Here is an 11225-nt window from a genome sequence, read left to right on the forward strand (position 1 = left end):
CAGGAGTTCCATGGGTGGTCAGGGAGAAGGAGTAGCTGGATGGGGCAGGGATCCCAGAGGGGCCATCAGGAAGAAGAGGAGAGGTTGGATGAAGTGGCGCAGGGCAGTCAGGGGTGGGGGGTCAGGGGACAGGGAGTGGGGGGGAATGGGGCAGGGGTCCCATCGGGACATCAGGGGGCCAGCAGCGGAGGGGATAGATAGGGGAGTGGGGGGCAGGCCAAGCCCCACTCCCCTAACCGGCTCTCTATACAAATTCCAAAACCCAATGCAGCCCTCAGGCCAAAATGTTTGCCTGACCCTATTGTAAGCAGTAAAAACAAACTTCATTTAAGAAATACATCTCAGCAAAAAAAGTAAATAAATGTAGAAACAACCTCCCCACCCTGATTTCATTGACTTAACACACAGGCATGATTAGAGAGAGGATTTTATTGTAAGGATTGGTTTGTAGTCTTCACTAGCTGAACAATCATTTACATTGTGTCCATCTTTATCTGAACAACAACTGACAAATTGTCAATGTGCATTTTCAATCCCATATTCACAAATATTCACACCTTTGGAAAAGTTTTAGATTTGGGACAGATTCTGGCCCTGTAAAAACTCTCATCCTGGAAACACTTATATACGTCTTTAATTTTAAACACATGAACAGTCCAATTAAATTCATGAAGTTAAGCATGTGTTCAAGTGTTTGCAGGACTGAGGCCTTACTCTATAAGAAAGATATTACTTGGAGTGAGTTGGGGTGGTACCACATGGCAGTGTCAGGACCATTCTTAAAAATTACTTAGTGTTCTCTCCTTTTTCTTCTTTTTATGGCATGTTTCCAGATTGAGTTGAGAATATTCAAAGACTTGTGTATCATTGTTATTGCAGTTTCTCCATTTTTCTAGGTTCTTGCTGGACAAGCTATTTTCTCTGAAATACCAGGAATCTGGTGATTGGAGCTCTGAGTGGCTCATTTTCTTTTGGTTCAGCACAATGGGTTCTGCAAGCTCTTTCCAATTCAACACTTACCTCTGTATGTTAGTTATTTTCAGATTCTATTTCCTGTTGTCCAGAACGCCCATTTTATCCTCACATCCACCTCTCCTGACATCAGCCATTTCTTTACATGTCTCTTGAGCTTCTCTATGGCTCAGTCTTTGCTCAGTCACATCAACTCTTTTAATAACTTGTCTAACTTGGAGTCAATAGGGTACTTTTATATTTTTAAACTCACTCAGTCACTTAAGCATGACATTTGGGGAGTTCTTAATGTTCTTGATGATATCTAATTTCCATGTTGGAGCCCTCAGCAAACTGGCCCTGGATACCATCCTCTCCCCTTGCATCCATGGGTTATTTGGTCATCATCAGAAGAAGTGCACTGACTGTAGATGATCCTGACTGTTTCTACTGATTTCTTCCTCTGGAAGGATCTGCTGCTCCTATTTATAAATATTCGATAATCAGCCGAATAGTTCATAAAACTAAGAACTTGAAATCAGATTAGGACAGGCTTTTTTGGGAGGTGGTATTTTTGGGACCAATCAGACATGGCACTCAGTCAAGATGTGTCTGCTCACTTCACAAATATGGTGAGTCTTTCAGTCCATGTTACTTTAACTTAATGGAACAGAGTCTTTATTTTTAAAAATATCATGATGGAGGGAAAGGAGCACAGGCACAAAACACATAATAGCAAAGTGTGTAGGGTGGAAGGGGAACACATCTTTGAAACAAACTAAGAATGTGTAGCATGAAGCAAATAACAAAGCATTATTTGATCTACATTCCTATGCCAGTGCCAACTATCTAGGAGTCTGCTTTTCCATTTTTCAGGCAGTGGTTTGAATTTGCTGGCATTCACAGTAGACTCCAGTGTGGAGTTCAAAGACCAAAATGTTTAGGGAAGCATTATTGCCATTAGAGCTGTAAGAGGTGGTTTGTGGGAGAATCAAAATATAGGAAGCAAGAAAACCTGCCCCCTACCCAATTATCTTGGCTAGAAATGGAGGCAAATTCACCAGTTGTCTGTCTGTTTTTTCTACAAACATCTGTTTGAACCAGTCACATATTGGGCTGCAGTTTTCCATGCTTAGTCTCTGTCAAAAGGTGATTTTTCTTGTCATTTTTCTAAAGATTAAGCAAATATCTTTGGCTATTTTCAATCTGAGAGGGTTTCTACTTTCAAATTTCTATGTGAGAGTAACTCAAAATTCAGGGCTAGTTCTTTCCTGCTCTTACAAATAACATTACTCACATGAATATAGTTACTTGCATGCATAAGTGTTTGCACAATTGGGTCCTCCATAGACAATTGGGCCCTATGGGCCAGATTCTGGTACCCTAACTCACTCCTTTTCGATAGCCCGTGTGAAAGTAGAATTAATTATATTGTGAAAATAAGAATGGATTAAAGAAATGTTGTACGTACCTTTAAGCAGAAATAAGAAATGTTGAAATACAGGTGCCAGGAAAAGAAACATTAGGCATAAACAAGGGTGCTAATGGCGAAACATTAACAGAAGAAATCGTTAGTTAAGTAAGAATAAATAGCATGCTAGCCAGTAACGCTTCATTTGCTTCCTTGCTTATCTGCTAAAGTCCCCCTTTTATCTGCATAAATAAGAGTTGTGTCTGTATGGTGCTCAACATTATCTGGTTATTAGCAGAGCGCGTGCTATAAAACAGAGGTTCTGAAAATCTTGAGTCTGGTTTTAACTTTGACACCCGAAAGGGAGTAAGCTCTGACCACCCATGGAACCCAATATTCGTCACGCATTAATAGACTATTTTTTACAAAGTATGCCTTGTGAGTATCATCTAAAATTCTTGATTGTTAGCCTTATTGCTCATTGAATTGTATTCTATTTTCATATATGAATAGGACGTTTGCTATTATGTGTTATGAAAATATTGTGATGAAAACACCAACAAGCAGCCTTCGTTCACAGTAAAAAGGCCAACAGATGTTAATGTTATGAGGAAATGCACTCGAGTTACCCCAGGAACGTTGTAAACCAGAAACTCTCAGAATAGCACTTGTACATTGCAATGTTGACCAGTCACAGCAAAACTTCCACATGAACAAAAACACGACGCCCCTACAACACAACGAAACACTAACAAGACAGGACACATATTCCCATAAGGATTTCACCGTTTTGGAACCTGGAACACATCGTTGTCCTTAAAATCTGCCACCGCGTACATCAGATTGAAATTTTTAATTATTAGTCCTACATATCTAGGTGTTAGTTAGTTTGAGTTTGTTGGTTTAATATGGTTAAACTCTTTTTGTTTGCTATCACTATAATCACTAAAATCTATCTTTGTGGTTATAAATTTTTTGTTTGATCTAAAACCAGTGGTGTGGAAATATAATTTGTTCAGAAAGTGTGGAGTCTCTCTCCACATCTGAGGGGGCAATTTATAGCTATCCTGTACTTTCCTGGCAGCGAAACAGTATAATTTTGGGTTTACACTCCAATTAGGAGGGGTCCTTACAACTGAGGCCTGCTACACTTAACGCTGTTAAACGATTTAAAGAGCGTTAAATCATTAACGCTTTACCCTTCACCACTGCAATCCCTTTATATCGATATAAAGGCTCTGTAATAGTATTCATGTACTCACCCGGACTTGAGGAGAAGTGCGCTAAATTCGATATTAAACATATCGGTTAGTTGATGTGACGGAATATCGACATTTGAGCAATTAGGTAAACAGGAAAAGCCCCGCGAACTTTTGAATTCAATTTCCTGTTTGGCCAGCGTGGAGCTCTGATCAGCACAGGTGACCACGCAGAGCTCATCAGCACAGGTAACAATGCAGTCTCCTGAGAATCGAAAAAGAGCACCAGCCTGGACCGCACAAGAGGTACTGGATCTGATCGCTATATGGGGAGAGGATTCAGTGCTAACAGAACTCCGTTCAAAAAGACGAAATGAAAAAATATTTGAAAGAATTTCAAAGTCTATGACGGGAAAAGGCCACAGCAGGGACTCAGTGCAGTGCAGAGTAAAAGTTAAGGAGCTCAGACAGGCATACCAGAAACCAGAGAAGCAAACGGAAGGTCTGGGTCAGGGCCGAAAACATGCCGCTTCTATGCTGAGCTGCATGCAATTTTAGGGGGGGCGCAACCAGTACCCCACCCCTGGCCGTGGATTCAGAGGTCGGGGTTGTAATATCAACCGTGGCTGAGGATTCTGCGGAGGGGGAAGATGAGGAGGAAGAGGAAGAGGAGGAAGAGCTTGCTGAGAGCACACAGCACTCCGTTAGCCCCAACAGCCAGGAGCTTTTTGTGACCCAGAATTACCGTCCCAGCCCTCCCAAGCCACAAGCCCAGACAGTGAAGCCATGGAAGCGACTCTGGTGAGTGTACCTTTGTAAATATCAAACATGGTTTTAAAACAAGCGTTTTTTAATGATTGAATTGCCATCAGGGCTTGGGATGCATTCGCAGCCAGTTAAGTTGGGAAAAGATCGTTAACGTGTCTGGGGATGGAGCGAAAATCCTCCAAAGAAATCTCTATGAATCGCTCTTGGAGGTACTCAAAAAGCTTTTGCAGAAGATTTCTGGGCAAGGCAGCCCTATTTGGTCCCCCATTGTATGACACTTTTCCACGCCATGCATGTAGCAAGTAATTCGGAATCATAGCTTCACAAAGCACAGCCGCGTATGGCCCAGGTGACTGCTGGCATTCCAGAAACATACGTTCTGCATCCTGCGGTGGTATTCTCAGGAGAGTTATATCATTCATTGTAACCTGGTTGAAATTCAGGACTTTAATTAGGGGGCAGACATGGCGATTTTCCTACTGGGCAGCCGCTTAATCCTTCCTTGCTCGTAGCAAAGCGGGGGAGGGGAGGAAGGATAGCGCTGAGTTTCTCAGCGTTTGGCGAGCAGGAATCTTCCACGCGGTACCAGGGGCCACGATCATTACCAGTGATCTTACATGATAGCAGCCATGCGGTGGGGGAGGAGGGGAAAGAGGGGGGTTTGGGGTTTGCTGGTTCCTCTTAACAGGAACAAGGCATCATAGATCACTGTGTATATGAACGCTGGAGAAGTCAAACAGAAAGCCTTACCATGGCGCATGGAAGCTTAATTTGGATGCCTGGACCTGCGTCTGTGAGATCTGCAACACCAGAGCCACAGGCACTCAATATTAAACGATGCAAAATGCGACCTTGTAGTGAAATCACATGTGCTATGTAAGGTGGATAGTGTTATTCACTGTGAAAGAGTACAAGCATTGTTCTGTAAAATGTATCTTTTTACATACTTCTCTCCCTTTTCTCCCTCCCCCATGCAGCTGCACAGTTGTCCGGCCTCCCTACGCCATCCCGAAGGCTAGCTCAGATAAGGCGGAGAGGAGGAAGAACACGAGATGAAATGTTCTCAGAAATCATGGAAGTAACACGCAATGACAGAGCTCATCAGAATGAGTGGAAGGATGTGCTAGCAAAGTACAGGAAAGATGCCAGTGAACGGGAGGATAGGAGAGACGCTCGAGATGAGAGGTGTAGGCAGGAAGATCAGCGGTGGCGGGATGCTACGCTGCAGCTGCTGCGTGCTCAAACTGATATCCTCCAACGCATGGTGGATCTTCAGGAAGAGCAGCGGGCTTACAGAGTGCCGCTGCAGCCCATGTTAACCACCCTCAAAGCTCCCCACGTTCCATATCTCCTCACCCAGACGTGTAAGAACGCGTGGGGGAAGGCTTTCTGCACCCGCCCACTCCACCCCCCTGGACAGTCCAAGCAAAAGGCTGTCATTACGTTGAAATGAGCTTAATGGCCTTTTCCTTCCCTCCTATCCCTCTCCAAAGCACAGCAGGCAGGGATACCTTGATAATTCTCTGCCTCTTTTTATAATTACTTTTTAATAAAGAATACATCCAAAGGGGGAGGGTGGGTTGCTTACAGGGAATGACTTTTAAGAAAGAATACATGATTTTTAAACAATACTGAATGACTTTTAATAAAGAATACATGATTTTTAAACGATACTGACTTTATTTCCTTCAGCAAGCTGTAAGTAAAGGGGAAGGGTGGGTTGCTTACAGGGAATGAGTCAATCAAGGGGGGAGGGTTCATCAAGGGGAAACAAACACAGCAGTCACACCGTACCCTGGCCCGTGCTGAAACTCGTTTTCAAGGCTTCTCTGATGCGCACCGCCTCCTGGTGTGCTCTTCTAATCGCCCTGGTCTCTGGCTGCTCGTACTCAGCGGCCAGGTGATTTGCCTCAGCCTCCCACCCCGCCATAAATGTCTCCCCCTTACTCTCACAGAGATTGTGGAGCACACAGCAAGCAGCAATAAAAAACGGGACATTGGTTTGGCTGAGGTCTGAGCGAGTAAGTAATGTTCGCCAGCGCCCTTTTTAAACGCCCAAATGCACATTCTACACCATCCTGCACTTGCTCAGCCTGTAGTTGAACAGCTCCTGACCACTGTCCAGGCTGCCTGTGTATGGCTTCATGAGCCATGGCATCAAGGGGTAGGCTGGGTCACCCAGGATAACGACAGGCATTTCAACATCCCCAACGGTTATTTTCTGGTCTGGGAAGTAATTCCCTTGCTGCAGCCGTTTAAACAGAGTAGTGCTTCTGAAGACGCGAGCGTCATGAACCCTTCCTGGCCATCCCACGTGGATGTTGGTGAAACGTCCCTTGTGATCCACCAGTGCTTGCAGCACCATTGAAAAGTACCCCTTGCGGTTTACGTACTGGGTGCCCTGGCGCTCTGGGGCCAAGATAGGGATATGGGTTCCATCTATGGCCCCCCACAGTTAGGGAATCCCATTGCAGCAAAGCCATCCACTATCACCTGCACGTTTCCAAGAGTCACAACCTTTCGTAGCAGCAGCTTAACGATTGCTTTGGCTACTTGCATCACAGCAGCCCCCACAGTAGATTTGCCCACTCCAAATTGATTCCCGACTGACCGGTAGCTGTCTGGCGTTGCAAGCTTCCAGAGGGCTATTGCCACTCGCTTCTCCACTGTGAGGGCTGCTCTCATCTTAGTATTATGGCGTTTCAGGGCAGGGGAAAGCATGTCACAAAGTTCAAAGAAAGTGCTCTTACGCATGCGAAAGTTTTGCAGCCACTGGGAATCGTCCCACACCTGCAAAACTATGCGGTCCCACCAGTCTGTGCTTGTTTCCGGCATGCCCAAAATCGGCGCTTCAATGGGTAGAACCTGCCCATTACCAGCAGTAGCTCCAAAACGCAGGGGCCCGCGGTTAGGGAGAATTCAGTGTCCATGTCCTCATCGCTCTCGTCGCCGCGCTGCCGTAGCTGCCTCCTCCTCTCCTCCTGCCTTTGCAGTTCATGGCTCAGCATAGACAGCACGAGAGTGCGCGAGGTGTTGACAACGTTCACGATAGCGTTACTGATCTCAGCAGGGTCCATGCTTGCTGTGCTATGGCGTTTGCTCAGTTCACCCAGGGAAAAAGGCGCGACATGAACGCTGCGCACACCACCCAGGCACGACACCTAACCGCCGACCAAAAGATTGTCGCCGCCATCCACGCCACTGGATCTGAACCCGCGTTCCAAGATGGCAGGGGAGACTGAGCGGGCAACCGAAGTGGACCTATAGCTACGGAACGGCTACCCACAGTGCACCGCTCCAGAAATCGACGCTAGCCTTGGACCATGGACACACACTATCGAATTAACGTGCCTAGTGTGAACGCGCACACTCGACTTTATAATATCAGTTTTAAGAAACCGATTAGCTAATTTGATATTATCCCGTAGTGTAGACGTGGCATGAGAGATGCCTTAACTGAGTCTTCCTATGCGGAGCTGATCTCAGCATCTGTCTGTGAAACTGCAGCTGGGTGTGTTCCTATCTGTGTGTATGCTGGTGAAAGAGCAAGCTTGGAGAGCTTGCCAGCTTATCACAGTAGCACAGTGTAAGAGGGGATCCCAGGCTGATGGGTCAGGTGGTCTTAGTGATACCCCAGTCCCAGGTAGGGGGGGAACCCATCACAAGCTCCTTTGAATATTTGTCAGGTGTGGAAAAGGGAAAATAAGTGTGTTTCATCATTGTACATTTCTATGAAGATATGGGCCTGTTTGGAAGTGTAAACAGATGTGGGTTATTTTTAACAAAGAATGGAGGGAGGTGGAGGGAAAGAGGAGAGAGAAAGGGGAGTAAGTTCCATATTTGAAGGCTATGCATGATGAATGCCCAGCCCCAGCTGGAGCAGCTGTACTGAACACAACATTGTCAGTGTGACACAGCGCAAGAAGCCACCTCTCAAGAAGACCTGCACCTCCCCCGTACTGTGCTGTTATTTCAGCCTCTACACTATTTAATTTCTCCCCATATAAAACAGCTCTGCTTTCTAATAACCATAAACAGGGGAAGGAGACCACTTGATAAGAACACATTAAATAATGTGTGCTGGAATTGTTTACACTCTGTCCTAGAAAGATATAGTAAAACCATAGCACAGTGAAGGAGGGGGCACAATTTGAAGGAGCAGGGCGGAGGGTAAAGACAATATAGGGAAGCCAGAGGTGGGAAGTATTCTTTCTCTGTGAAATTTGGAAAATACCAGCCATTTGATGCAATTTGGTTCATTCAAAAAGGCAAAATCAATTGGTTTTCAGAAATGTTTTAAAAAAAAAAAAGCAAAAATTTTAACAAGAGGCCCCCAGATAGCCCTTCTCAACACATCAGTGCATTGATACTAAGCTGCATTGTTATAACTGGTTTCTGTTTGGTGTTCTCTTCCAGGAAAAAACGGGGATAGAAAAAAGATCTTAGAACCAGTTAAAATAATATAACATGAAGCAGAGAATTTTATGATTCAGCAGCAAGGCAGCTGCCACAAAGTCACACCCTGTGACATCAAAAGAATCTCAGTGAAGTTTTTATACGTGAATATTACCTGTAAACCTATCATTAATCACAGTGTGTTTCAGTGTTACTATGCTTTGTTACAGAGAAACCCAGGCTCCCCCTCATAGTTTTAGCATTACAGGTCAACTGGAAAATTTCAAGACTGCCTGCTGATGTCTGCATCATCACTGGGACTGCATTTTTGTGAATACAAAATCTAAAGGTGTGTATAGCTAGCAAAGTAATACAGTTTATATATGAATTGCAGCCTCTCAAAAAGTGTTTAGAAGTAAATTTAGATTGTGCTTTTGAATAAGCAGAAAAACTGAACAGAAAAGTCCCCTGCATATAAATATTGCCAGTTTTGAAGATTTTCACTGAGCATAGAAATCATGCTTCATCAGCATGAAGAAACTTTTGATTCTTCAAGACTACTCAACATCCATTTCCTTCTAACATGGTTTGTTCTTTAGATCTAACAGAAATGTACAAAACACATCAAACTTGAACCAAATTTGAGCCAAATAATTTTACTCTGAGAGTTCTGCATGAACAAGATTTCTCACTGGAATAAATGTGTTTGTAAACAAATAGGAGTCATGAACAACCGTACAGATTTTGGCAAAAATTTCCGAAACCAAATCACTTGTTGGCAGAAAGCAGCCATGGAAAGTTTCAGCCCCTGAGCAATCTGAAAGAGTTGAACAAGACTTGAGGGAGAGCAAGATAAGAATACTTATAATAGAAGATGCATTGTTGCCTCAGTTTTGGAAAGAAACTTGTATTTCTTTAATTAGAGAGAGAAACACCGAACAGTGTGGAAAAATAAGTGAAGAAAAAGATTGAATTAATTGCAGGAGGAAGAGAAGTAGGCAGAATGCCATTATACATGTGGAAATTTGCCAGGTCACTGTAATGATCAATATTAGTCCTGCACAGAGTGCAACGGAAGCTTGGATGACCCTAGCAGACAATCCCTCACATTTACATCCCTTCAGAAAGACAGCACCTCCCCCAACACAGTGTCTTCTAACAACATGCTGGTGCCTTAATTTAGCATGAGTTTAGAGGGAAGAGTTCACAATTACCAAATCACCAGCACCGCTTCCTACTCACTTTTGTGTTTTCCTTGGAGAACCTCAGTACCTGGAAGAACTTGCGGATATTTTTTTTTATTGTTATCTCTCATCCCATCACACTGATTTAATGTATATTGTCCTTTTACTTGAGCAGAATTTTGTGTGTAACATAGATGCACTTCTCGTAGATTACATGTCACAGGAGAATAGGATTTAAGAGAAGACAGCTTTAAAAATATTGGGCTACTTAGAAATGATATTGAATAACCACAGAAGTCTTTAATTTCACCTTATACTGCACGTGTGTGTACAGTGCACCACAACCATTTCCCAAGATGTAACATCCTCACTATAACACCACTGATTACACTGAGGGATGAAACTGGCCCAGTACATCTGTCATTCACCCAATGAATGGGGAAGGCTTACCAAGATGGCTCAAGCCAAATTAAGTCTCTTAAAAATAACAAACAAAACAGGTTACAATTACAACTTTCCAAAGTGCAACCAGTTCTGCAGCACCAGAAGCTAACAGAGCCCACTCCTATGCTATGCTAATTTTATGGAAGTCAAAACAGGAACAATCTGGAGACCAAAGCTTGAAATCCTATACACAGCAGAATTACTTACATTGATTCAGTTCCTGGTAAGTGAATATTGCTGCGTCTACAGAATTTTAAGTGAGATACTATTCACCCACTTTGGCTAATAACAGTTATTGGTAAAGAGTGGTTGTTGCTTTAACATAGGCTATAGTGTAGACATAGCCTATGCTGGCAAAACTTATGTCGCTCAGGGGGTTGAATATTCTACCCCTGAGCAACATAAGTTACACTGATATAAGCACTTACGGGCACAGCACTATGAAGTGAGAGACTTCCCACTGACACAGCTTCTGCTGCCCATGGGGGTGGAGGTTTTTTATGCCGACGGGAGAGCTCTTTCCTGGCAGCATAAAGTGTCTTTACCAGACTTTCTGCAGTGGCGCAGTGTGACATGGCCTCACACTTTCTCTGGAATGAGCTTGGGGAAGGATGTCACCATCTTTTTGTTAGTTAAAGTTGCATGGACTTCTAAAGTGATGAAGCAAATTAGCACAACTCAAAGGGTTAGCCAGCAAGGTCCCTTGTCTCAGAAAGAACTGTTCTATTTTAATCACACAGGGTAGTCAGGTGAAAAATCCTTGTCTGTTCAGCAACCCTCTGTCCCTTGTCTCTCTTGGGATTTTATAATTTCACTAGTTCTACTCCTGCAATAGGTAGACAAAACATGAGTATCTAACACAAAAAAGCAAAT

At 43.8% G+C, this 11225-nt stretch overlaps 1 protein-coding gene across 1 annotated transcript in view; it reads left to right on the forward strand.

Annotated features, from left to right (window-relative positions):
- Positions 1-11225, forward strand: part of LOC116832018 (serpin B10-like) — a 66954-nt gene that overhangs the window by 25375 nt on the left and 30354 nt on the right. The gene's annotated exons all lie outside the window — the stretch shown is intronic.

The sequence above is a fragment of the Chelonoidis abingdonii genome, chromosome 2, assembly GCF_003597395.2.
Source record: "Chelonoidis abingdonii isolate Lonesome George chromosome 2, CheloAbing_2.0, whole genome shotgun sequence".
Taxonomy (NCBI): domain Eukaryota; kingdom Metazoa; phylum Chordata; order Testudines; family Testudinidae; genus Chelonoidis; species Chelonoidis abingdonii.